Below are 25241 nucleotides of genomic sequence, written 5' to 3'. Positions count from 1 at the left end.
CCATTATACAAATATAAGTTGTTTAAAAGAAACTCACTTTAGATCCAAAGAAACACAGGTTGAAATTAGAAGAATAGAAAATGATATATGAGGTAAATAGTACCCAAAAGAAATCTTGGGTGACTATACTGAGATCAGATAAAACAAGCTCTAAAACCAAAGAAAAGAAAGTGATATAGTTAAATAATGCCTTTGTGTATTGATAAAAATCTCAATATATTAAGAAGATACTATAAATTTAAATCTACATGAACCTCACATTCCCTCCAAAATATATGAAAACTGAAGGGTTATAGAAAATAATATTCCTACAAGACAGCCCCCCACACCCTGGAAGAAACAGAAGGCCAGTGTGGCTCAGGAGAAGGGAGGGTAATTAACCAAACATTAAACCTCTCCCACTAGCAAAATCCTTTCCCAGTAACAATGGGCCCCCTCTCCCAAGCAAAAAGCAAACTTTTCATTCCTTTTGGGGTTCATCCCCAGCATCTCTACCTCCAATAAACATATAACCCTTACCAAACAAAATGGTCCTGAAGAGAAGAGACAAATACTGAAACACTGGTCCCTGGACTTTTACCCTTTCCCATTGCAGATGAGTCCTAGAAGGAGTAAAGCAAATAGTGAAGCTGTAGGTCACACTGGGTCCCAGAGGAAGGAAGATAAGAAGTTGTGAGCTTTTCCCAGTGACAATGAGTTTCAAACTTTTACAATTGCCTTCCTGAGTTAAAATTTTACCCTGCATAACTAGGTCCCTTACTGTCCAAACAGTATGTTCACAGTCTCCAATGATTAATTCTCCCTTATTGTAAACTACACAACTCAGACTCCTTCTGTACCCAGAAAATGAGTCCTCCTGTGCCTGACTGATTGACTCCACTGTGGAATAAAGAAGAGCTTGCTGATCCAAGGTTTGCTTCCCAACTCCGCCTCAGTCATATGTGTGTCATGTGCTTTCAAAGACAAACTGATAGAATCGAAGGAAGAATGCCTCACACTAAATAGTATGAGATGGCCACACAAACAATACCAGACACTGGACAGATAAGACTGACAGCTGCTTATTATTCACATACCCTCACAGTCCTAGGAGATGAGAACAGGGAACAGGGTCCATTTAGGACCACAGGGAAGAGGTATTTGAGAGTACAGTTAACCAGTAGAAAATATGGAAAATAGATTTTGTAGAAACAAGAGGTTAACAAATACCTTAGTTATCAAAAAAAAAAAAAGGATATGACTAGTTTGAATACTTTTGTGGTTTGGCAGGGATGTGAAAGTTGGTAGGTGAATGAACAGATAACTCAGCAACTAGAGGAATAAGGTATATAGGAAACTATCCTTAATGGGTAGGGATACACTGAGCTAGAGTAGGGTTAATCAGTTAAGGCTTTCAGGCTTTACGAAGCTAAAATATATCAAGATAACACTTTCAATTTTATATATTAATATACAGATGGGAAACCTATGTAACTTATAGATTAAAATTTAAATGTTTTTATATATCAGTTGAAATTTTTTTAAAATTTTTATTTGTTCTTAGTTATTATAGTACATTTTGACATATTTACACACAAAAATGGAAGAAAGTGTTAGGTCGGAATTTGGGTAACTGTAGAAGGGAGAGCAGAGCAACTGAGATGCAGAGCGCCAAACAGTGATCAATCAAACGGACAAGAAAATGCCACTGACCCTTAATTCCACTGACCCTTAACTCCACCTGCTGACCCTTAACTCCACTGACCCTTAACTCCACCTTTCACTCAGCAGGACCCCCGCCCATTCCGCCCTATAAAGACCAGGGGCAGCTGGGTCACGTGCGATTTTCTCTGGCTCCCTACCTGACCTACAGCGGGGACTGGGAATCTCGACCAAGAGACAAATTCCAATGAAGCTTGCTTTGACTGCGCTCTGTCTGATTTTATTTGGCCACTAGCTGTACCCTCGAGCTTACAGAAAGAAATAGTTATTGACCTGCTTGGCACTCATAGTACTAAAATAAACCCAACATCTTTTAGGACATTTGGAATCTAAGTACAAAATAATCATCATTTACAAATTTTACTTGAATCCTTTGATGCTGTTATTTGAAAACTTGTCTACCTTGAATGGGTCCAAGAAAAGTCACTAACATCTATCCAAATTGCAATTAAAACAACTGCTGCTGTTAAGAGTAGCCCCCAGGTGTCTTCACTATAGAGGCTTTAACCAACTCCTTTCTTGCCTCACGGAATCTCAGTTTCTCGAATAATGGCCATGCAGGGCTTTAATTATGTTAAAATGTCCAAAATACCCCCACCCCTTCTGAAAGGGCTTTGGGCTGCTAACTTATCTACACTTTTCCTCAATTTTAACCAAACTTTTCTCTACTGGTGCAAGCTGTGTTCTAGTGGACACCGAGAACAAAATACTGAATATTCCAGGGCTCTTGCATATTGAACACCATACAGCAGTTTTGCTGACAAAGGTAGAATTAAGAGAACAGGGCTCACCTGAGCTTCCAGGGCTTGTTTAAAGGAACCTGAGGACCTTAACCATCCACTGCATGCAGGGCATGTCAATCCTCACTTCTCAGCTAATGAGCTTTGGGCGGGCGCTCCAGGAGGGACTCACCCTTTGTTGACACTTCCGGGCTCCGCCCCCATGGCCAGCATATCAGAAACTTTCCCTCCTGTCTCACAGCAGCACAGCTGCAGCAGGTCGCTCTTCCCGCCTCCTTCACGTACTTCCTGGCACGAACCTGCACAGGCGCAGTCTCAGTGTACTAGTTTGTGGGCTGTGCCCCCTCTGGCTCCGCCCCCATCTCCCAGCATGCCCTGTGGCAGAAGTCTTCCCCTCCCCTCACAGCACGCCTCTGCGTGGCCGCCATCTTTGCTGCCGGTGTCGTCGTAGCCGGATTGTCGCTCGTGTCCGCTTCTTTGCCGACTTGTCTCTTGGGCCATGTCTGACAACAACAAGCAAGACCTGGTCCCAGGTGGCCAGAGCGAAGCTGATGAAGAGGGAGGCCTGGACCCCGGGTCCCTCGGAGGTGCCGTGGTGCCTGTGGAGTGGTTGGCTGCAGTGGCGGGAATTGCGGCCCTACTGGCGTTCCAGATGATTGTAAAAGCCTTTGAGGAGAAGGGGCATGAGGAGGAAGTGCCATCATCTGCCCCCTTGGAGAACAAGAATATGGAGCCTGTAGAAATGGAGGTGGGGGCGGCAGAGGAAGAGGAAGGAGATAATGAAGAAGGTGGCGGGAATGAGGACAACATCGTGGAGGAAGAGGAGAAGGAGCAGGGTGCAGCAGCTGCAGGTGCCTGTGAGTTTCTGGTGGCATTTCAGTCCGTATGCGGGATCTGGTCCCTTCCCTTCTCCAGGGTGTCTACTATAATGGCCTCACCCTGGTCACGCTCTGCACGGGCCTCGTGGTGGGCAGGAGTCACACCTTAGACACCCGGGGAGCTGGTAGAGGAGCACCAGCGTTGGGAGTGGGGAGGACCTGGGCGTCGGAGCCGAGGTCTGGGAGGAGGAATACCTGGCAGAGGGATCCCCGTCCTGGGTGGCCGAGGACCCTGTAAACAAGCAGCATCCCAGAAGGCTGAGGAAGTGGCAGCAGAGGACAAGGCCTAGGAGGGTGGGACCTCGCCTAGGATTCAAGACTAGCGAGGCTGGGACCTGTGCACTTGAGAGGGCCCAGGTTGCCAAGTAGCAGCCAAGTCCTCCTGGCCTTGCAGCCTCTGTTAGCATGCCTGGCTTGCTTGCAGGCCATGCACAGATCTCGCCTGCCTGAGTAAGCAATGGGTCAAAATTCCCAAAAACGTATGTCCCACTGTGTCCAACTAGAAGCCCAATTCTCGAAAGACTTTGCAGTCTTGAGAATAACTATGCTGCCTTCTACCAACCTCAGTTGATAAAAGATCTGAGACAATGCAATATATGAGTGCACAAACTTGAATGTCAGTGGTTAGATGTTCAGGAAGGACCTCTGAAAGAAATGGAGAGAGCCTGAAGGCAAAGGACAGACATGGCATTCCTCACTAGTGGTTGACAACTTTTTTTTTATTGTAAACAAATGGGATACATGTTGTTTCTGTTTGTACATGGACTAACAGCATACCATTTGCATAATCATACATTCACATAGGGTAATGATGTTTGATTCATTCCATTATTTTTTCCTCCCCTCCACCCCTCCCACCTCTCTTTCCCCTCTGCACAGTCCCTCCTTCCTCCATTCTTGCCCCCCTTCCCACCCCACATTATGTGTCATCATCCACTTATCAGTGAGATCATTTGCCTTTTGGATTTTTGAGATTGGCTTATATCACTTAGCATGATATTCTCCAATTTCATCCATTTGCCTGCAAATGCCATAATTTTATTATTCTTTATAGCTGAGTAATATTCCATTGTATATATATATACTACAGTTTCTTTATCCATTCATCAATTGAAGGGCATCTAGGTTGGTTCCACAGTCTGGCTATTGTGAATTGAGCAGCTATGAACATTGATGTGGCTGTATCTCTGTATTATGCTGATTTTAAGTCCTGTGGGTATAGGCCAAGGAGTGGGATAGCTGGGTCAAATGGTAGGTCCATTCCAAGTATTCTAAGGAATCTCCACACTGCTTTCCAGAGTGGCTGCACTAATTTGCAGCCCCACCAGCAATGTATGAGTGTACCTTTCCCCCCACATCCTCTCAAACATCTATTGTTGCTTGTATTCTTGATAATCGCCATTCTAATTGGGGTGAGATGGAATCTTAGGGTAGTTTTGATTTGCATTTCTCTTATTACTAAAGATGGAGAACATTTTTTCATGTTTGTTGATTGCTTGTAGATCTTCTGTGAAGTGTTCGTATCCTTAGCCCATTTGTTGATTGGGTTATCTGTATTCTTGGTGTAGAATTTTTTGAGCTCTTTATATATTCTGGAAATTAGTGCTCTATCTGAAGTATGAGTGGCAAAGATATTCTCCCATTCTGTAGTCTCTTTCTTCACATTGCTGATAGTTTCCTTTGCTGAGAGAAAGCTATTTAGTTTGAATCTATCCCAGTTGTTGATTCTTGCTTTTATTTCTTGTGCTATGGGAGTCCTGTTAAGGAAGTCTGATCCTAAGCTGACATGTGGAAGATTTGAACCTACTTTTTCTTCTATAAGAAGAAGGGTCTCTGGTCTGATTTCAAGGTCCTTGATCCATTGTGAGTTGATTTTTGTGCAGGGTGAGAGATAGGGATTTAGTTTCATTCTGTTGCATGTGGATTTCCAGTTTTCCCAGCACCATTTGTTGAAGAGGCTATCTGACAACTTTTTAAAAATGTGAGGTTTCTTGGTAGTGTGATCCAACAATATAGTGATCCATTACTAGAGTACAGGTGTAAATGTTCTATTATCAGGGCTTGTGTAATCAATGAGGCTCACCATAGAATTTGTTTTAAGTCAAATGAATCTTTTTCAAGAAAATTATGATTACAAAATTACATGTGTGATCAGACCTAAATGATTCTAATCCTTTCTTGTTTGAAGGGCCAAATATAATCAGCAGCACTAGAGTGGTATTTGATAGCAGAATACACTAATACTATCATAATAAATGCTCTAACAATTCTCTTCCTAGAAGCAGTTTGAAATCCACTAACACCTCAAACTGTGGAAAGGATAATACCATTAAAGATATCAAGCAGAAGAAATATTAGAATCATGGAAATGGTGTATCATCCATTGGGAACTATGAGAGATAATTCTTTCATATATTTCTTTTATCTATATTTTTCTGAAGGTAGAGTACTAGACACCAAAACCAAGTGTAAGCCAGGATATTTCCGTGATCTTAAGGTCCCTAAGCCTCTATCATTATTGGCTAAAGAAGCAATTCAATATAACTACAAAAATTATGATGAAGAGTCTGAAGAACGTGGAGGTGAGGAGAGGGATGACGAAGAGAATGAAAATGAAGAACTGGAAGAAGAACCCAAAAGGGACTCAGCAAAGGGCAACCTCCCATAGGAATCCAGGTATTGGTTTAGAGTCTTTAGTATTAACTAACCTTCCTGACACATACCTGTTACTTCTAGCTTTATGTTTTACTATTTTCTCTGTAAGCCAAATAAAATATAGCTGCAATTTATTTTTAAAACAGCTCAGTGTTCATAACATGTTTATATATTAGATAAACAGAAAGCAGTTTATTCTGACATGTACTTTATTCCTGGATACAAGTTCTTTATCCTATAGCTATAAGATAACTATAGTTGGGAAATTTATCAGACCTTGTAGTTGAGACCAATGGAGCTGATAGTGACTGAGCCATGTACAACTGGCTTTCATTGCTTCATCACAAAAAGGTGGCCTCTTATACAAACAATGCCTTTGAAAGGGTTGACTGTTGACAAAGTGATAAAAAAAGGACATCAAGCGAAACCATATTTCACTATATAAATACTAGTTTAGTTTTCACAGAACATTCAAACAAGAAAATTAGTAAGATTTATCATTGAGTCAAATTGAGTCATATTTTCAGTGTTTGTTTTTCTGAATTTTCACATCTGTAGACATCAAATAATTGCCTCATTCTCATTTTGCAGATATAAATCTGAGGTTCTGAGAGCTTGTGGAAATATATGTTGTTTATGTAAAGAACGTAAGCAGGAAGATTTATGTAAATCAGAGTATCTCATGAGAAAAAGCATTTATTTTGGTGGGCAAGGGGACAATGAGGTTGATGTAATGAGGTTATTAAAACCTTCGAAGGCTTCAGCACACCCACATCTGAAGTTCTGTTTACAAGAGGAATGTGTTTTGGTTTCTGCTGACTGAGACCACAGATATACATAACATCAACTCAGATTTAGGGAGTATGTGTTAATGGCATACAAATGCTAATTGTCCTTTGCTTTGTTCTACAGTTGGACAGTATAGAAAAAAAATGAATGGAGAAAGAAACAGTGAATTTGTTCTTCATGAATTTTCTAATTTTCATTTGTCCAGAACACTGAATTTTTCCAAAGTTCATCACACCAAAAAAGACATCAACTGACATTTGTCTTTATGTTAACCTTTGCTGATATATTTGACAGCAATTGTTCTGTTAAAAATAAAAGCTTGTTTGAAATGCATAGCTGTACATTATTTATGTGAATAACTCTGACTCAAATCTAACTTTATATTTTTTTTTCTGTTGTGGCCCACATTGCTGTAACTAAAATGAATTTCTTTTCACTATTTAGCCAGTTTTTAAATTATTTAAATTGATTACCTAATACATAAAAGCAAAAATTCTACAAACTGATGGGGTACTACATAATGTACACATGTAAACTTTGTATAATATTTAAATCAGGTTGAACATACTCTCCTTAATCACTTATTATTTTATGGTCAATACTCTCAAATCTAAAACTTTCTTTTAGCTTTTTGACAAATTATTGTAGACCAAAATAAACTAAACTAGAAAGTTATAAAGAATTTTTAAAACAAAAGATATGGAAGTCCAGCCCTAATTGGAGGAAACTAATGAAGGACTTAGCTTACTAGAGAGACTCCACTTACCAGATACAAAATACATACCCTAAAGGCATGTCCCCAATGACCCACCTCCTCCAGCCATACCTTACCTACCAATAGTTACCACCCATTTAATCCTCAATAGGGCTTTAATGCACTGATTAAGGTAATGCTTCATAACCCAATCATCCCACTTTTAAACTTTGCATTGTCTCACACATGAGATTTGGATAATACCTCACATGTAAACCATAACAATTATCTACTTTAAGGGAAATGGAAATATGAAGGTGAGAATGACCTTCACACTTGCACTTTTTTTCTGTAATGCAAAGATGCCATTTTTTGGGATAGCATGTTCTGAGTCCCATCAGATTCTAGGGGTGTACACTTGCAGAGATCAAGTAGTATATCAGGATCACGGGCTAAGCAGAAAGGGAACTTGGAAATATGACAGAATCCATAATATAAAACAAAAGCCAAAATTTTCTTTGTCCCGTTAGAACCTTAGATGTCCATGGGCATCACTGGGAGTGAGGTTTTAATGCCTGGGATAAAATAATTTCCAGCAATGGGAACAAAGACATCTCCAACAGGAAGGTCTTGGGCTGGGGTGATGTTGTTAGAGGTCATATGATCAACGGTAAGCTTCTTGCCCAGGGTTATGTCCACTGAGATGTGGGATTGGGGTGTCTTTTTTGAATAAATACACACTCACGTTGGTGTGGTATTCAGCATTTGCCATGGTGTTTTTTGTTTTAATACCAAGGATTGAACCCAGGGACACTTAAACACTGAGCCCAATTCCTAGCCCTTTGTATTTTTTTTATTTTGAGACAGGGACTTGCTAAATTGCTTAGGGCCTCCCTCAATTAATGAGGCTTGCCCTAAACTTGGAATCCTGCCTCAGCCTCCCAAGTTAGTGGGATTACAAGCACCATGCCCAGCTGCATTTGCCTTGTTTGATTGAACAAAAGGCACACATAGAAGATTAGGCCTTCATTTTTAACCCCATGAAATCACCCAGACCAGTAGTAAGATCAATAGTCAACAATGTATAACTGCACCTGACGGTTTGTTTTTTTGTTTTTTTGGTTTTCTTTCGGCTTGATTTGGGTTTTGTTTTCACATTTGTTTTTTGGTGAAGGTTTAGGTTCCAGTTTGTCCCATATCAGATAACAAGCTGCTTGGGCTGTTGGGCAATCTATAGTTGAATATTGTAAGCTCAGGGGCATGGTTAGCAGCCGAATAAAATCAGACAGAAAGCTGCCAAAGCAAGCTTTATTGGAATTTCGCTCTCAGGCGAAATTCCCAGTCCCCCAGGGTACAGGTCAGGTATGGAGTCGGAGAAAATCACACGTGGCCCTGGCTGCCCAGGGTCTTTATAGGCCAGAATGGGCAGGGGGGTGGGGGGGTCCTGCTGAGTGACAGGTGGAGTTAAGGGAGTTAAGGGCCAGCAGGTAGAGTTAAGGGTCAGTGGAGTTAAGGTTCAACAAGTGGAGTTAAGGGTCAGTGGAATTAAGGGTCAGTGGAGTTTTCTTGTCCGTTTGATTGATCACCGTTTGGCACTCTGCCCTTTGTCTCAGTTGCTCCGCTGTCTCCTACAGTTGCCCAAATTCTGACATAACATCCCAACCTTTTTGGTGATATAGGGCACTGGAGTCCATCTGGCTACTTCCTGCATGTTAGGGGGCATCATGGGGAGGAAAAGGTTCAGGTTCTAGGTCGGTGGGGAGGCAGCTATAAGAGTTATAAGAGCATCTGGTTGTAGGTCACCCTGGCAACCTCACTCATGGGGTTCCAGGCAAACCTGAGAAGATAGGGAGCATTCATTAGCAGAAATCCTATCACAAATATGGGTGAAAGGATAGGGGTCAGCCAGGTGACAAAGTGGAGTTCAGCCATCCTGGCCAGGGGTCATTTGATTTATGTTGCTTCAGCTTTTCACTCAGATGTCTGAGAGTTTCGATGTTCTTTTCAACAAGTCCAGTTTCATTGATGTAATAGCAGCATTCTTTCCTTAAGAACAGACATGTTCCCCTTTGTCTGCTGTCAGAAGATCTAGCACTCGATGATTCTGTAAAGAGACTTGAGCAATAGATGTTATTCATCTTCGTAAGGATGCCAGGGAGGCAGCAGATGCTTCCACTGCCTCCTGGAGTTACTGTTGCAGCTCTTGGGTGTCACTAACTGCATAACCGCATCCTCCTGCTCCCAACCCAGAGGCCACAAGTGAAGAGGCTAGGGAGAGTCCCACTACCACTGGTAGAAAAATGGCCCGTTTTACCCTAGGGATGGGATTTTGAGAAAACCAGATAAATTCAGCTTCACTATATAGTGTCAATTGAGGAACTAAAAATAGAGGGCACAGAGAAAGTAAAGGGCATATTGGAAACTAATTCTTTCGTCAGAGTGCCATTACATCAGAAAAAGAATCCTGAAGAAACAAATATTGGAGAAAAGACTTGTATGGTTCAGTTACAAGGCATTAAGTTAGAGGAAGCATAACAGTAAGCAAAGTTTTCTGAGGAATTGTGATAAAGGGGAACTTCCAAAGGTGAAGAGGGGGGTTCCTTGAGGTTTTGAGGAAGTGTTAAAGAAGGTACTCATAGAAATGACTGTTAGGGGAGTCCAGTCGAAACCTGCACAGAGAAAGCAATCTGAAATGTTACCAACTCTGGAGAGATTGAGAAGTTGAAGACCTTCACGTATCAAAATAAGCCATGAGAAAGGGTTAACATGAGGCTGTGTAGCTGTGTTGAGCTGGCGCTGGATCTCCTTTTCCTGTTCCTGAATGGTTAGGTGAACCTGAGGAATTACCTGAGTATAAGCGCTCCAGATTCTAAGTGAAGCCACGGGATGGCTGTCTGTTGGCCCTGTGTAAACTTTACCATCAACCCCTGAGGCCCATCTTGGGGTCCAGGGGTCTTTGATGTTGATTCTTATTGCATTCCCCCAGTGGTGCTCTGGGAAATGTCTTCTACAGGCATTGTAGGGGTACCCTTCGTATATGGCGGGCTCCGTCTTGCAGTATGGCTGGTATTGGTCAAATAGGAAGCAAACCATACAGACATAGCAAGAAGAGACAGATATAGTTTTTAAGTCCTTGAGATCGAGGGTGATTTCCCAGTCACATCCTGTGGGGGAACAGTCCTTTTCCACCACAATCTTGGAGAAGGAGTCTCCACCCATCTGCCACATTTCCTGGGCACCATAGAAATGCCACCTGTAGGCTGGGAGGGAGGCTTGAGAGAAATTAATGAGTAGTAACAGTAATAGGGGGCTGGCGAAAGATTTGACGTTTGGTGGGTCCCAGCGCAGTAGAAATCCAGGACTGGGTATCCCGGAAGGGCGCTCTTTTAAGGTGGGAAACATGGTACCAAGGGGAGTGGCTCAGAAGTTTGGCCGCTGTTGGGGTGGTAAGTATAACTGTGTGAGGTCCAGTCCAGCAAGGTTGTAGGGATTGAGGATGTAATTCTCAAAGCAAAACTGCATCACCTGGTTGGAGAGGAACAATGGCCAATTCGGTTTGTGGTCCATCTGGAGATGAGGCTGTCTGTGGATGGCGCTGGAAGGTAGCAGTCTGCGTGCTCTCTTAGGAGTTTGTGCAAGAGCGTGAGGTAGGGTAGATAAGATGCTAACTGAGGAAGGGTGATTGGGAAGTTCTGGTTAATTAGGAAAGGGCACCCATAGAGTAGTTCAAAGGGGCTGAGGCCTGAGGGGGCTCTAGGGGCTGCCTGGATTCTGGTAAGGGCCAATGGAAGGAGATTGGGCCAAGAAAGTCTAATTTCAACAGCAAGTTTAGTGAGATGGTCCTTAAGAATGCCGTTAGCCCTTTCAACCTTACCTGAGGATTGGGATCGGTAGGGAATGTGGAGGTTCCAGGTGATGTTGAGGCTTTAGACTAGTTGAACAACCTGAGAGGTGAAGGCTGGACCGTTGTCTGACTGGATGGTACAGGAAGTCCAAATCTGGGAATAATCTGCTCAGTGAGGATGGAGGCAATGATGTCTGCAGTTTCCTTGGGGGTGGGGAAGGCTTCTATCCAGCCTGAAAAAGTATCAACCAGGGTAAGTAAATAACAGAGCTTTTTGTGTCTGGACATGTGGGTAAAGTCGATTTGCCAGTCTTCGCTGGCTGATGACCTCTCAACTGATGTGTTGGGAGTTTGGGTTTAATGCTCCCTTGTAAGGATACTGTGGAGCAGACTGGGCAAGTGGAGTGGATCTGCTCCAGAATGGCCCTCATTCCTGGAAGGTAAAAAAGGGGTTGGAGAAACCAAAGGAGAGGCTTGGGGCCAATATGAAGAGAGTTATGAACGTCCGTCAATGAGCTGTAAGCTTGCTGCTTGGGAAGGGCAATCTGGTCCCCCAGGAAAATCCAGCCATCCTTCCCAAAATGGCTGCCCCAGGTCATTAGGTCCTCCTGTTCCTGTAGAGAATATTTAGATTTAATTGTAGTGGATAGGAATAAAATGGGGGATGTGGAGGATTTTGTTGCTAGTTCCCGTGCTACAGAGTCCGCCTTGTTATTACCCATGGTTATAGGGTCTGAAGATCTTTGGTGCCCTCTGCAGCGTATGATAGCAACTTGTCTGGGCAGCTGAAGTGTCTCCAGGAGTTTAGAAATTAGGGAGGCTTGACCACTGGTGACCCCTTTGTGGTAAGAAATTTGCACTCCTTCCAAAAAGCCAAATGTGAGTGTGCAATCAAGAAGGCATATTTGGAATCTGTGTAGATGTTGACCTGTTTACCTTTGGATAAAACTAGAGCTCTAATCAGAGCAAAGAGTTCAGCCTTTTGGGAAGTGGTCCCTACTGGAAGGCAATTGGCTTCCAGAACTGAGGCAGTGATGACAACTGCATGAGCGACTCTACGGCGTCCATCTGTACCCAGCACAGAACTACCATCTACAAAAATGGTTAGGTCAGGTGAGGGGAGTGGGTAATCGAAGAGGTCTTCATGAGGTGAACGAAGGACTTCCAGCACCTGTGGACAAGAATGACTGACAGTTGAGGGAGGAGGGGACAGTGGGAGAAGTGTAGCAGGGTTGAGAGAAGAAGAACAGAGAGTAATAGTGGGGTTTTCTATAAAAAGGAGATGAAATTCTTGAATCCGTGATAGGCTCAGGAGTGGAAGGGATTTATGACTTAAGAGGTCCTGCAGTCAATGAGTTGAAAACACAGTTATTGGTTGGAGCAGGGTAAGTTTTAGAACTTCCTTAGTTAATTCAGCTGCTGTCACCAGTGCTCAGAGACATGTAGCCACCCACGAACTGTGGAATCAAGCTGCTTGGAGAGATATGCCACCGGTCTGTAAGAAGGTCCAGTTGGTTGCACCAAGGAGGCCAGTGGCAACACCCTGTTTTTCATCCATGAAGAGGTGGAAAGGATGGTTAGGGTTGGGGGGAGAGAGCAGGGGAGGACGTGAGAGCATCCCTGAGCTTGTAAAAGAAGAGTTAGCTATCATCTTGGGGGAGGTAAGGGGCCCATGTGGAGTCTCCTTTGTTGCCTGATACAGGGGTTTGGCAAGAAGTCCTAAATTAGGGACCCAGTGTCTGAAAAAACCAGTCAAAACCAGGAAAGAGAGAATGTAATCTGCCATTTCTGGCGGCTGTAAGTCACGCAGGGCTTGGATTCTGTCTGTTGTGAGACTCTTAGAGGTAGGAGTGAGGAGTATGCCCAAATATGTGACGTGACGGGGTGGTGAGCTGGGCTTTGGCTGGAGAAACTTGATAGCCTTGAGACCCCAGGAAGTTAAGGAGCTGGGCAGTGTGAGTCTGGGAGGCCTTGAGGGATGGGCTGCATAGGAGGAGGTCATCCACATATTGCAGAAGTGTGCTATCTCCCAAGTCACAAGTAGTCAAATCCTGAACTGTCTTGCCCAAAAAGGTGAGGACTGTCCCAGAAGCCTCAGGGTAAAACTGCCCATGTCAGCTGTTGAGACCTAAAGGATGTAGGATCCTCCCATGTGAAGGCAAAGACATAATAAGAGTCAGGGTGAAGGGGAACTGTAAAGAATGTGTCTTTGAGATCCAGGACTGTGAAGTGTGTGGTAGAAGGGGGGATGTGGGAAAGAAGGGTGTAAGGGTTAGGAACCACTGAGTGGATGGGAATAACTACCTCATTAATTAGACGGAGATCCTGGACCAAGTGATAAGTTCCTGAGGGTTTACGTACTGGCACCCCCATACTGCAAAGACAATTGCCTGAAGTTTATCCACATGGGTTATTTCATAGACCCTATCTTTATTGGGGACATCCTGACTAAGGGATAGCAAATAGCAACATTGCTTGAAGCTCTATCACATATGGTTAGCAGTGCATCATGTAGTCTACAAATTCCTTTTATTGTTATTCAGTCAATCACAAGCACTGTCCAGGTAGGCAAAAGATTTCAGGGATGGGTGATCTCCTTAAACACTCTGGAATCTCACAAGGAATAGTTAGGGAAAGCTGCCTCTCCTCCTAATATAGTATATGAGAGGGCCTAGATTTATTTCCATCCCATCTTAGGGAGTCTTCAATAGCCATGTTAAGCTTGTGGATGCTATTTCCAGCACTCAAAGCATAGCAGGTAGTTAGGTATGTGTGTTAGTGACCTTTCTATCACTGTATCAAAATATCTGGGACAATTAAAAAAAAGGTTTATTTTGGCTCACTTTTTCAAAAATTTTGAACCATAACCAATTGGCCCTGTTGCTTTCAGCCTGTGATAAGGCAGCACACCATGGTGGGGAGTACATGGTGGAACAAGTTGATTACCTCATGCTTGGGGAAAAAGATAGAAAGTAGAAGGGGTCAGGGTTCCAATATCTTCTTCAAAGGCATGTCCCTAATTATCTAAATTCGTTCTATTAGATCTCACTCATACAGGTTCCACCACCTTCCAATAGCACCCCAGACTGGGGACCAAGCCTAGAGCACCAAGAGCAAGCCTAGAGCAAGTCTCTAGCACCAAGGCTAGAGACACATGGGCCTTTTAGGGATATTTAAGATCAAAACTATAGCAGGAAAAATATTTATCATCTCTAGCAATTAGAGAAATTCAAATCAAAACTAAGATTTCATGTCACTCCAGTCAGAATGACAATTATCAAGAATACAAGCAATAGTAAGTGTTGGTAAGGATGTGGGGAAAAAGGTACACTCATGCATTGCTGGTGGGGCTACAAAGTGGTGCAATCTCTTTGGAAAGCAGTGTGGGGATTCCTCAGAACAGTTCAAGTGGAACCACCATTTGACCTAGCTATCCCACTCCTTGGTTTATATCTAAAGATTTAATATCAATATTCTACAGTGATGCAGCCACATCAATGTTTATAGCATGTCAATTCACAATACCGAAACTATGCAACAAAACGAGATGCCCTTTAACAGATGATGGATAAAAAATGCAGTACATATACACAATGGAATATTTCTCAGCCTTAAAGAAGAATGAAATTATGGCATTTGCAGGTAAATGAATGGAACTGGAGAATATCATGGTAAGTGAAATAAGCCAATCCCTAAAAGCCAAAAGCCAGAAGTTGTCTCTCATAAGCAGATGCTGATCCATAGTGGGGAGTGGGTAGGGAAGAATAAAGGAACTTCGGATTGTGCAGAGGGGAGTGAGGGGGGATGAAGTGGGGCAGTGGGGATGGGAAGGATGGTATAATGAAACAGACACTATCCTATATACATGTATGATTACACTACTGGTGTGACTCAGCATCATGTACAACCAAAGGAATAAGAAGTTATGCTTCATTCGTATACAATGTGTCAAAATTCATTCCACTATCATGTATAACCAATTAAAACAAATAAAAATACCTACAGCAGTATGAAAAGCCACAGGCTTAGTGTCTGTGAGAGTCTTGATTTCCAGAATAGTCCACGAGGCACCCATTCCTTTCTTATTTAAATGATGTATACCATGAGGCTAGGAAGATCAATTTCTTTCATCAGAAACCCTTGGACAACTAATGACCATTGTAAGTGGTCCAGAGAGTCCATTAGATATGAGAACAAGTGGTGAAAGTTTCTACAGTGAAAGAGTTTTTGAGAGCAGTAAAAGGAGTGCCTATTGATTTTAATTTGAAAATAAAGTTTATAAATGAGAGATATGTTGCTATCAGAATCCATAAAGAACTACAAGATGTTAAATTTATTTATCCTTAATGGGTGTGTCAAATTGTTGTGGAAATGACAAGAAGGCACTCAGAAAGTAGGAGAAACCAAACTTTATTTTACCCTATGGGGCCCAGAGGAGATAAGCACTCCAAAATTCTGAGCCCCTTTGGCTAATGTTTCATAACATATATAGGTTGTCTAGTGTCATAAATTTTCTATACTACAACAGTACATAACTGGACACGAGATTTCAAAAAGCAACATATGATCATGTATAAGGGACTTAGAGCAAGAACTGTTTACAAAAGCAGACAGTGATAAAGGAAGCTGGTTTAAAAGGTCTTCTGTTTCTAGCCTTGAGCCCCAGCTTCCACAGGTGCGTTTAAACTTCAAAGGGAGGTGGTTAGGTCCCAGGGAAAGTCCTTTACATTCTAAAAGGAAGGAGTAAATGGAGCTAATCAGCTTTCTTGAAGCCCAGCTGGCAGGAAGAGGGGGAGGGGAACTCTCACTCTTCCTGGCAACATCCTCAGTTTACTTCATATCCAGGCCTGGGTCAGTTACCTACTACAAAATGAGTCTCCTTGAAGGAAAGTGTCATTGATGAAATATCATACCTTTATTACTAGAGAAAGTATGAATACAGTTGTGATACTGTCTGCAAAGATTACATGTGATGCCAAAGCTATTGATTAGAAATGGTGTATCATGTACCTTTGTAAGTAGGGACAAGCTGTAGTTGAGAGGCTGGTGAAATACACACTGAACAGTGCATGCTAGCCAAATATATACAAGTACTTACAGGTTATTGACTGAAAAGGATCAGTAATATTATTAATATTGTATATTGGGTATGAGAACTTTGATGAATGGGACCATATCATTAAGGTTGTAGTAAACTATCAGGAGACAGTCTTTACTTTATCTGAAATTAAAAACAAGCAAAATTGGGTGGTAAAATGGAGGTGTAGTTGTGATAATCATCCCTTTATCAATTAGGTTTTATACAATAAGTTTTTGTTAGGTGGAAATTTGGGTGACTATATGAGGGAGAGTGAAGCAACTGAGGCAAAGGGCAGCGTGCCACATGGTGACCAATCAAACGGGCAGGAAAACTCCACTGACCCTTACCTCCACCTGTCACTCAGCAGGACCCCTGCCCATTCCCGCCTACAGACCCTGAGCAGCCGAAGCCATGTGTGATTTTCTCTGGCTCCCTACCCTGACCTGTACCCCAGGGAGCTGGGAATTTTGCCCAAGAGCCAAATTCCAATAAAGCTTGCTTCAGCCACTTTTTGTCCGATTTTATTTGGCCACTAACTGTGCCCCTAAGCTTATATTTGGTACAGAAACCCGGGAGGGGTTTTTGGGCTTCCCCCTGTCTGGGTTGAGGTCCACACCCTCCCTCAGATGAACCAGGAGATTCCATTCCATTCCATTCAGCTCTGCTCCGAACCGCTCCATCCCGTTTCCCTTTATCCAGCAACAGACGGGGTAAGTTCCCTGGGGTTTTTCCCATTTGGCTTTCCAATCTTTATCATCCAATCCACGTGGGGTCTGTCCGTTGTGCACGCCACAGACCCCCTCCACCCCCTAGTCCATTCCATTTGGGCTCTGGTAGCTGTGCAGATGTCCCAGCCTCCAGTTAGCCCCCTGTTTATTTCATCCCAGACCCCCCAAAAGTCGAAAGATGTTTTGGCTTTTGGCCCATCCGCCGTTTTCCCGGTGTACACAAGCTAAAGTTGGGATTCCTTTTTCTGCTTCTGTACATCCATCTGGGTAAAGTTGGATGGCTAATGGGAAATACCATTAGCTCATTGGACCCCAATACTCCTTTGGGCTGTCTCTACCATAATTTTACTATTCTGGGACTCCCCCAAGACTTAAGCCATAAACAGCTAGTTTTTTATTTGACCATGGCCTGACCTCAGTATGTTTTAGATAATGGCCCAAGATGGCCACCAAAGGCCACCAACTCACGACCATTTGCAAGCTTTTCTTTTAGGAATTTGGTGCTTGCCCCGCCCTTTCTTCTACCTGTTCCACCACCCAATTCTCCTCGTCGAGGTCAGTCCCAAACCCCACTCCCTCCATGCTCTGGCCAGAATTCTCCTCCTCTTCCTGTCCTCCTCCTACAAACCTGCCCCCTCCTCCTGCAGATGCAGTTCCTCCTCCTCTTCCTCATCAGAGCCCTCCTATCGCCTAACCCAGAGCTTCTTTCTCCTCTGGAGGTGACTGGTGCAGAGGGCGTTGTGCGAATCCAGGTTCCATTCTCACTCCAGGATCTTTCCCACATTGAGAAACGTTTAGGGTCTTTCTCTGCTGACTCCTCTACTTGTATTAAGGAATTTAGATATCTTTCCCAGACTTATGATCTCACTTAGCATGTCTGTCTTCCACCCTTACCCCAGACTAATGACCCTGCATCCAACAGGCACCACAAGATCTTGCCAACCAAGTCCACCTAACAGACATGACTCTCCCCACAGGTGCCAAAAAACGCCTTTTACCAGAACTTCAACAAAGTAATAATTAACAGCCATATCATTTTTCCAGGACTCTTGTTTTTTTTCTTAAATTCTGTATTTTTTGAGCTCATAACATTGATGTTTTGATCAGTCCTATTTTTGTTGAACTCAAGTTTTTGAGTATCTGTTACATTGCAATGGAAATCTCACCTATAAAAACTACAAGGCCCTTGTTTTTGTGTTATGTATATATTGTATTGTCTATTTTGTGTCCAAAAATTGTATACATATCATGATTTACCTCACACATCTCCAGGTGGTCAAGTTTAAAAATGTTAATTGATATTAATCACTTGTTTCTAGAACTTGTCTCCAACAGAAGAGACCACAAATACTGTTCAATATACCTATCTTATATCTGGGTTTTTACCGTAAAATAAGATTACTCGAATGTGTTTCTTGGAAACATCTAATTAATTTACAGGGTGTTGCCACTGGATTCCTTGCACAACCAGCTGAACCTTCCTACAGATTGCTGGCATATCTCTCCAGGCAACTTGATTATGCCATTCTTGGGTGGCTACCATGTCTCCAAGCACTGGTTGCAGCAGCTGAATTAACTAAGGAAGCTCTAAACCTCTCCCTACTCCAACCAATAACTGTGTTTTCAACTCATTGACTACAGGACCTCTTAGTCATAAATCCCTTCCACTCCCACAGGTACTGGAGGCCCTACGTTCACCTCGTGAAGACCTCTTCAGTTACCCACTCCACTCACCAGACCTAACCATTTTTGTAGATGGCAGTTCCATGCTGGGTCCTGATGGATGCCATAGAACTGTTTATGCAGTAGTCACCACTGCCTCAGTTCTGGAAGCCAATTGCCTTCAAGAAGGGACCACTTCCCAAAAAGTTGAACTCTTTGCTCTGATTAGGGCTCTAATTCCATCCAAAGGTAAACAGGTTAACATCTACAAAGATTCCAAATATGCCTTCTTGATTGCTCACTCACATTTGGCTATTTGGAAGGAGTGTGGATTTTTCACCACAAAGTGGTCACCAGATAGGAAAGAAAAACAGAAGCTTCTAAGTAGGGAATATATTCAGTAGAAGGGAAAAGAAAATGTTTCTGGGAAAGAAAGCCTGTTTGTAAGTAAACGGCAAATTTCAACAAGTTTGAATGTAACTAAGTTGGTTTTATGTATGTGAGACAATCAGGTAAAGCTATTTCAGGATTTTCCTAAGGTCAAATACTAATGTACCAATATAAACCAAAGTTTAATCTATATGTTAAAATGACAAGGATTCCTTTAAAAACACTAATTTACCCTTGACATTGTGTCTGTTAAGTTTTATTCTTTTTTTAAATTTATTTTTATTTTAAACAAATGGGATACATGTTGTTTCAATTTATACATGGAGTAACAGCATACCATTTGTGTAATCATACATTTACATAGGGTAATGATGTTTGATTCATTCTGTTTTTTTTTCCTTCCTCCCCACCCCTCCCACCCCTCTTTTCCCTCCTTCCCCCATTCTTGCCACACTCCCATCCCCCATTATGTGTCGTCATCTGCTTATCAGCAAGATCATTCATCCTTTTCTTTTTTGAGATTGGCTTATCTCACATAGCATGATATTCTCCAATTTAATCCATTTGCCTACAAATGCCATGATTTTATTATTCTTTATAGCTGAGTAATATTCCATTGTATATATATACCACAGTTTCTTTATCCATTCATCAATTCAAGGACATCTAGGTTAGTTCCACAGTCTGGCTATTGTGAATTGAGCAGCTATGAACATTGATGTGGCTGTATCTCTGTAGTATGCTGATTTTAAGACCTGTGGGTATAGGCCAAGGAGTGGAATAGCTGGGTCAAATGGTAGGTCCATTCCAAGTATTCTAAGGAATCTCCACACTGCTTTCCAGAGTGGCTGCACTAATTTGCAGCCCCACCAGCAATGTATGAGTGTACCTTTCCCCCCACATCCTCTCAAACATCTATTGTTGCTTGTATTCTTGATAATCACCATTCTAATTGGGGTGAGATGGAATCTTAGGGTGGTTTGGATTGGCAGTTATCTTATTACTAAAGATGGTGAACATTTTTTCATATGTTTGATTGTAGATCTTCTGTGAAGCGTCTGTTCATACCCTAAGCCCATTTGTTGATTGGATTATTTGTATTCTTGGTGTAGAGTTTTTGAGTTCTTTATTTTTCTGGAAATTAGTGCTCTATCTGAAGTATGTGTGGCAAAGATTTTCTCCCACTCTGTAGGCTCTCTCTTCGCATTGCTGATAGTTTCCTTTGCTGAGAAAAAGCTTTTTAGTTTGAATCTATCCCAGTTGTTGATTCTTGCTTTTATTTCTTGTGCTATGGAAGTCCTGTTAAGGAAGTCTGATCCTAAGACAACAAGGTGAAGATGTGGACCTACTTTTTCTTCTATAAGATGAAGGGTCTCTGGTCTGATTCCAAGGTCCTTGATCTATTTTGAGTTGATTTTTGTGCAGGTTGAGAGATAGGGATTTAATTTCATTCTGTTGCATATGGATTTTCAGTTTTCCCAGCACCATTTGTTGAAGAGGCTATCTTTTCTCCATTGCATATTTTTGGCACCTTTGTCTAGTAGGAGAAAATTGTATTTATTTGATTTTGTGTCCATGTCCTCTATTCTGTACCATTGATCTACCTGTCTATTTTGGTGCCAATACCATGCTATTTTTGTTACTATTTCTTTGTAGTAGAGTTGAAGATCTGGTATAGCGATACCCCCTGTTTCATTCTTCCTGCTAAGGATTACTTTAGCTATTCTGGGTTTCTTATTCTTCCAGATGAATTTCATAATTGCTTGCTGTATTTCTGTAAGATACATCATTGGGATTTTAATTGGAATTGCATTGAATCTGTACAGCACTTTTGGTAGTATGACTATTTGGAAAATATTAATTCTGCCTATCCAAGAACTTGGGAGATCTTTCCATCTTCTAAGGTCTTCCTCGATTTCTTTCTTCAGTGTTTTGTAGTTTTCATTGTAGAGATCTTTTACCTCTTTGGTTAGATTGATGCCCAAGTATTTTTTTTTTTTTGAGGCTACTGCAAATGGAGTTGTTGTCCTCATTTCCCTTTCAGATGTTTTGTCGCTTGCATATAAAAATGCTTTAGATTTATGCGTGTTGATTTTATAGCCTGGTATTTTGCTGAATTCATTGATGAGGTCTAGAAGTATTCTGCAGGAGTTTTTTGGATCCTCTAAATACAGAATCATGTCATCAGCAAACAGTGACAGCTTAAGTTCCTCTTTTCCTATTCGTATTCCTTTAATTTCTTTAGTCTGCCTAATTGCTTTGGCTACAGTTTCGAGGACAATGTTGAATAGAAGTGGTGAAAGAGTACATCCCTGTCTTGTTCCCATTTTTAAAGGGAATGGTTTTAGTGTCTCCATTAAGAATGATGTTGGCCATGGGCTTAGCATAAATAGCCTTTACAATGTTCAGGTATGTTCCTACTATCCCTATATTTTCTAGCGTTTTGAGCATGAAGGGGTGTTGTATTTTGTCAAACGCTTTTTCTGCGTCAATTGATATAACCATATGATTCTTATCCTTAAGTGTATTGACATGATGGATTACGTTTATTTATTTATGGATGTTAAACCATCCTTGCATTCCAGGGATGAACCCCACTTGATTGTGATGCACGATTTTCTTAATATGTTTTTGGATACAGTTTGCCAATATTTTGTTAAGGAGCTTTGCTTCTAAATTCATCAAGGATATTGGTCTAAAATTTTCTTTCCTTGATATGTCTTTGACTGGTTTGGGTATGAGGGTGATATTAGCTTCATAGAATGATTTTGGTAGGGTACCCTAAGTTTTATTCTTTATAAACTTCTTAAAATGACATTTAAGAAAGAGTGTGATGCGCAATAGCAAAAAAAGGGACAAGAGTGACTGAGATTGGGGTCTCTGATGACCTCATGACTGTGGCATGCCTGGTGCCTGGGAATGTTCCTGTGCAGGAGCCCAAGATGCCTAACTGCTGTGGCAGGACCCTCCCTGGGGAGACTGTGTGCAGGAGTCCTATCAGCTCTGACATTGAGGTCAGGCCCACAGCTCTTGTGCAGGAAGGAATTCTTTTGCTATATAACCAGTGTTTCCTCAGCTCCCTTCTCTGGTTCCTGCCCACCTTACAGTAACTTTGGACAGTGGGATTTCTTGAGAGTTACACAGAGCTCCTGACATTGCACTTTGATGCTGTGAAAAAGTTATGAAGATGTCCTAGTCTCTGTAACTTTCCTGAAAACAAAGGATAATGCCTACATAGTCTTTAACCTGATAATAAGACATATATAAAAATTGCTGAAATAACTCTTTAGATCTGCATTTCCATCAGAGAACAATTCTCCATCTGATCTCAGGTTAATCTTCAAAATCTGTGTTTATAAAACTTTATTTCCTAATCCTCCTTTGCCCCTCACTGAACTTGAGAATTTGGTCATGCTGGTCATGGCAAAAGAGGCAAAAATCAGCTTCAGAATTAGAACATTTTACAAAGATTTGTGAAGACCCCCACCTTACTTGAGATAAGGCTCTGCCTCCCACCCTGCTGCATGTTTAAATGGCTCCAAAATAAGTCAGACTTTAATTCATTTAAAGTTGTGTTCAAAAGTTTGATGTTTGTTGTAAAGATTACTATGATCTCAAACAGGGGATATAATGAATAACTCAGCCAAAATTCAAGATACCTATTGCACAAACTGAATGTTTTACTGTTGGTGATTCCATTTTGTATTTTCCTTGTAAACTCTATAACTGTTGCCTGATTAATTTTGTGCAGAAATACTGCTTCAAGAGCAAACACCATAAATTAACTTGAAATAGTAAGGCTTCACTTATAAGACAGATACTGTAGACCACAATTAGATAAAAGTGGTAAATAACTGTAAAATTATTGATAGTAAAGTTAAAGCCCAGTACTCTTACTTTATGACCAGTGAGACTAACTTGCTGGTTGTTTAATATCAAACTTAGAGATTGAGATTAAATACAGAGGCCAGGAAACGCCAGTATTTGGCTCTTGCCCTGAGAGTCAGCCTGAACCCAGGGAACAAGAGAACTTCTCTAAGGAGCTTTGCAACTCTGGGCCACATAACCTCCTGATCTGGGACATTGATGAGACCACTGGAGAATGAAAAGCTAATCAGTGCACCTGCTGCAGAGGAGGGTTATTGGAAGAGGAAGACATCCCTGATGCTTCCAAGGGAAGCCACCTCATTGAGGAGACCCTGCATAATGGACGGCATTAATGGAGCTAAAAAGCTGTTCTTTTTTTTAAATTAATTAATTTATTTATTTATTTTCCCTTAGCTATTTTATATTTCCTCGTAGGCTGATTTCTTCTCAAGGTTTATTTTTTTTATATTTTTTTCCTGTTCCACATTCATTTTTTTTCTTTTTTTTTATTGTAAACAAATGGGATACATGTTGTTTCTCTGTTTGTACATGGAGTAAAGGCGTACCATTTGTGTAATCATAAATTTACATAGGATGAGGAAGGATGGACTATACAGAGAGAAAAGAGGGGTGGGAGGTGTGGAGGGAAGGGAAAAAATATAAGAAGCTGTTCTTAAGTTCCCTACGAGTGACCCCTGTGGGAACTCAGCCGACTCTTAACAGAGAGGAACAAGTCAATTTGACCAGCTTGGTCTAAAACACTTAGCATAGTAGTTAAAACCAAAATATAGCCATTCTTGAGCATTTAAAAGAAACAGTAGTTAAATGCATTCTAAGATGTACACTTGTGTTAACCCCCCTAGAATAAATTAAGCCTGGAAGCTACAAGAGAGAGATTCTTAGGCAGACGTACCTGCTAACTATCAAAAGAAACTGCCAGAATCAGGAGAATTTAGTCAGTTTAAGGCCTACAGATCCTCCTAAGCTACATAGGTAGGCTTAATCTATGCTTGCTAGTATGATTATCTAGCCCTAAGTCACAGAAATATAGGGATCTCTATTAAACACAGGTTATACCAACAAGAGGACTAGGTTATGTAGTCACTGTCACCCAAAAGCTAGCACAACAACTCCAGAAGTCAGTAGAGGTATCTGCTGCCCCCTGACATCCCTGCCAAGAAGAATAACATTTATTGCTCAAGTTTCCTTGCAGAACAGTCGAGCTCTGGATCTGACAAAGGGGGAACATGCCTCTTCCTAAGAGAAGAACATTGTTGATGCATCAATGAAACCAGTCTAATGGAAAAAAAAGGTCAAAACTCTCAGACGTCTAAATGAAAGGCTGAAGCAACAAGAATCAAATGACCCCTGGCCAGGATGGCTGAACTCCACTCTTGTCACCTGGCTGACCCCTACCCTTACTCCCCTATTTGTGATAGGATTTCTGCTAATGATTGCTCCCTGTCTTCTCAGGTTTGCCCAGAACCATGAGTGAGGCTGCCAGGGTGACCTACAACCAGATGCTCTTATAACTCTTATAGCCACCTCCCCACCGACCTAGAACCCGAACCTTCTTCCTCCCCACTATGCCCCCTAACATGCAGGAAGTAGCCAGATGGACTCCAGTGCCCTATATCACCAAAAAGGTCAGGATGTTAGGTCGGAATTTGGGCGACTATATGAGTGAGAGTGAAACACCTGAGGCAAAGGGCAGTGCGCCACATGGTGACCAATCAAATGGGCAGAAAAAGTCCAGTGACCCTTACCTCCACCTGTCACTCAGCAGGACCCCCGCCCATTCCCGCCTATAAAGACCCTGGGCAGCCTGAGCCATGTGTGATTTTTCTCTGGCTACCTACCCTGGCCTGTACCCTGGGGGGCTGGGAATTTCTCCAGAGAGCCAAATTCCAATAAAGCTTGCTTCAGCCCCTTCCTGTCAGATTTTATTTGGCCACTAGCTGTGCCCCTAAGCTTACAGTTTTAATCTTTGAAAGTTCTGTTTTAGTTTACATTGGACCATAATAACTATTTTTACTGGGGATTTATGGCATCCCATTTTATCAAGACAATTTGTATATAGTGTTGAATTAAAGAGGAAGCCAGGTCTAAGAATTCCTGTGCACACCAAGCTGGTTAGGCCTCAAAAGTAGCCTTAATCTTACTTGATTCTCAATCACAAGTTAAATTTAACTTGAACTATTTCCTGTAAATGC

This window comes from Sciurus vulgaris (genome assembly GCF_902686455.1).
Source record: "Sciurus vulgaris genome assembly, chromosome: X".
Taxonomy (NCBI): domain Eukaryota; kingdom Metazoa; phylum Chordata; class Mammalia; order Rodentia; family Sciuridae; genus Sciurus; species Sciurus vulgaris.
The sequence above is the reverse complement of the archived record's forward strand: the minus strand, read 5'-3'. Positions refer to the sequence as shown.